Source organism: Myodes glareolus, chromosome 26 (genome assembly GCF_982192425.1).
Source record: "Myodes glareolus chromosome 26, mMyoGla1.1, whole genome shotgun sequence".
Taxonomy (NCBI): Eukaryota; Metazoa; Chordata; class Mammalia; order Rodentia; family Cricetidae; genus Myodes; species Myodes glareolus.
This window is the reverse complement of record NC_142051.1, coordinates 17,081,971-17,085,906: the sequence shown is the minus strand read 5'-3', so window position 1 is coordinate 17,085,906 and position 3,936 is coordinate 17,081,971.

Here is a 3,936-nt window from a genome sequence, read left to right as displayed (position 1 = left end):
TCAGCTTCGAGTTTAGTGTTTTCGGGGATTCCTGAGTGTGTGAATGAGTGGTTCTCTGATTCTTGTGCATTTTCTTGGGCCCCTTTCCTTCTGGCTGTTTGTTTTGTTCATTTCTGATGTGTCCATTTTTGTTTTACCTTATGATATTTTATTATTTAAAAAAGAAAGAAAGAAAATTACCAACTCTGGAATTGAATAAAACGTTCCACTTCACGACAGAATGTGAGAGACAGTCACCTGAAGATGGACATTTAGAGTTACTGCCATACTTAACTGTGGATGATTGTTTTATCAAACAGGATTAATTCTCTTAACAGAATAGAATGGATTTAGTAACTTGCCTGGGATCTTCATTTTTGTCACTTTTTTCTTTACTGCCACCTTGTGGGTTAGATAGTAACATAATATTTACTATAGAGGTGTGAGTTTAGGGTTAACTTTTGTTCTCTCTCTCTCTTTCTCTCTCTCTCTCTCTCTCTCTCTCTCTCTCTCTCCTCTTTGATGCTTTAAAGCTCGTGTTAAAAAATAGCAGAGTAAATGATGTGAAACAATTTCTTTCTCTTTTTTTTCCAAAAAGAAACAACTACTTCACCAAAAGATATTTGCCATAATTCTACAACTGTCCATTCAAAACGCCAGAATAATTTCTCAGAGATTGAAAATATTGGAATCTACACAAAAAATCGATGTTCATTTACAGGATAATCACCAAACTTATCTAGGATAGCATAAGTGGCAGGATCTAACTTGTGTTTTTTTTCCCCTGTAAGAAAAAATGTCTTTCTTAACTCAGTATCATCATTTCTACAACGGTGTCCTGTGGGGATTGATTCTAGGTGATTTGAAATGCTGCTTAATCCTGTTTTTTTAAAACCTCCCATATCTGACTCAGGCAATATGCACTTACTTCTGGCATCAGACCAGATGAATTATCATTGAGTTACCCTACTCAATTTCTTTTAAAATTATGCTGCAGCTATAAAGGGAGTAAGGAAAAAAAGGCAGTATATAGTGCATTGCAATGTCTTTTTTTTTTAATTGAGAAACACGGGGAATGTGTTATAGTATTATAATAATCTTTTATTTAGTCAGACAAACAGGAATGGTTCCACCTGAACACACTGCTTTTATTGCTAACAGCGTGCGTGCGTGTGTGTGTGTGTGTGTGCACGCAGTGTGGTAGAGAAACACATTTTGAAAGTCCTTTTATGAAGTCATTTCAGAACAAGGGAACCTAGTATGTAATCTAGTCACCTTGACACTTTGAATAGGTGAAGCACGATTAATAAAAACTCAGAAACAGATATTGGGGTTCAACCTGAAAACCAGATAAGCAAAGCAGCCAGCCACTGGCTCTTACCTCGATCTCAGTCCAAAAATGGCTATTCTGACTCCAGGAAACCTCAGAATGAGACTGAGACTGAGAGCTGTCACCTCCCATTTTGTAATCCTCTGTAGCTTTGGAATTAAGAGAGTTCACCACTACTGCCTGGTTTCTTTGGCAAGCTAGTGTGGCTACTGAGATTATAGGAGTGTGTCATTGTGGCCACTGGGGTTATAGGTGTGTGTCATTGTGGCTACTGGGATTAAAGGTGTGTGTGTAAGGCTGGCCAGTGTGGCTGTTTTACTTTTCTGATTTTCAGGCAAGCTTTATTTATCAAAACACAAATGAAATGCCACTACAAATAGGAAATATTGTATTTAAACTCATGCCTTTTTTAACATTTGAAGGTTGTAAAGTGTTCTTCACAAAGTAATTTTCCCTTGATATGACAACAAGGCCTCAGATTTGACCTATAACTAAGTGTCATAAAATATGTTATCTATGCGAGAGACACATAAGTAACAACAAAAAAAACTAAGCATTTGTGTAGACTTACTAAAATCCAATTATCGACCTAGAGTAGTCAAATTCTACCAGTAATTTTACCAAACCCTCAGATTTTAACTCACTGTTTATTTTTTACCACAGAGGACTTTCAAGTTTCATCTTTGTAAGTGATGTATTGTTATTTACAACTCAGGAAAGGCATGCTTCAATTATTAACCTTTAATTCTTTTGATAACCAAATCTATACCTGCCACTCAGATTTATTTCTAGTGGATTTGGTTCAGAAACAACCCAAGAGATGCCTTAGAACGCAGCTAATCTGTCCTCCACCTAACATTTGAGCACCTAACCTTTGAATGACTCTCACCATGCTTTTACTTGGAGTTCCATCTGAACAAATACACCAGCGAAGGGATGCTTGGGGCCATACAGATATGCTGCCCATTTTCCTCTCATGCTTCAATTTCAGCCTGACTAATAAAAATATGTCTGCCTTCAGCATAAACTGAAGGAACTCCCATATAGTCACCTCTAGAACATTCCTTGGTCCTGGGCACAGTTGTTGGAGGAACAACAGCCACAGTGAACACAAATAAGACACCTCCATCTACCATACCGCCTTATTCCAATATCAAATTTATCCTCTTTATACTTTTATAACATTCTTATATACCTGAGGCCTTTAAAATAAATTCCGAGAGGCAAAGCTACATTACACCTTACTCCACTGCAGATTGCAGATTAAACAGATCCGAATTAATTGGGTTATGTTAGGCACCAACAGCCATTTCCTTTAATGCCAAAGGCTCATATGGGCCACCTTTCAGTCCTTCTTAAAATGAGACTGCATCAAATGCTTTTCTTGACATTTCTTGAGGATTTCATTTTTGGTTTTGAAGGGTCATTTACTCCTTTAATCTTCCAATGTAGGGAAGTAGTGAATATCGATCCATATTTAGAAGTACTAACATTCAGCTAGGTAAACTTAGATGGCTATTCATGATCTATTTTGTCTTCTAGACACAAAATCAAATCTATTCAAACAAATGGGGTGCTTTAAGTCAGTGTGTGTCCACTGAATGATGAAGACAACACCTTTTATGATAATTGTGTCATATTTGGGTGTTGGGAGCTGTGGACCCCCAGACCCTGAATTTCTTGTAAACAACATGATATGCTTGCAGCTGCTCTGAGCAAAACAACTTGTTTTCCTGTGTTTGCAGCTGCTCTGAGCAGAAGACCCTCCGGAGTTCCTGATGGCAGGGGAGTGGTTTCTGGTGGGTTTGGCTGGTGCATGGCTATTAGTTAAGGTTCCCTATATAAGCTGCCCTGGAACACAGTAAAGGGGGTATTCTTGTTTCAAGCATGACCCATGTCTCTGTCTGTCTGTCTCTGTGTGTATTTGTGTGCTTCAATCTCCAGCCCCTTGTCCAGCTCACAAAAGGTCACTACAGGCTTAGTACCGTAGTACACATAGAACAGGCGCCACAGGACCACGTAGTCGTTTGGACGCAACAAGTGGAGGCCTCAGTGAGATCGGTAATCAGGGATTCACTGAGAGATCACCCTCGGGAATGATGAGGGTGGATTGAAGATGGGTATCTGTCTCTGTGTGTTTTTCATCTTCAGACTCGTGCCTGATAGTAGCTCCCGATGGGTGATGCAGGCACCTCAGCAGGAGGCACCACTGAGATTGGGAACTAGAGGCTCCCTGAGGGACACCCTCTGGGAAGCTGGTCAGCAGGAAAGCAATAAAGAGGAGGTGGGAGGGTGAATTGAAGGTCTCAAAAAGAATGGAAGAAAAAGAGTAAATTTAAAAGAGACAGAGTGTAGACAGTCAGATTAAAAGGAGTAGAGAAATAATAAGCCACAAAAAGACAGAATGTATGCAGAGAATTTGGATTATGTACATGTTTTCTCATATCTACAGATGCTCTGATGGACACCCTCCAGAAGACTGGCCAGCAGGAAAGTAATAAAGAGGAGGTGGGAGGGTGAGTTGAGGGCCTCAAAAAGATAGAATGTGTTCAGATGTGTACTGTTGTGTTTCCTTTGGGTTTTTTTTTTGACTAGAGAGACATTTATTCACCAAGACTCCCTGAAAT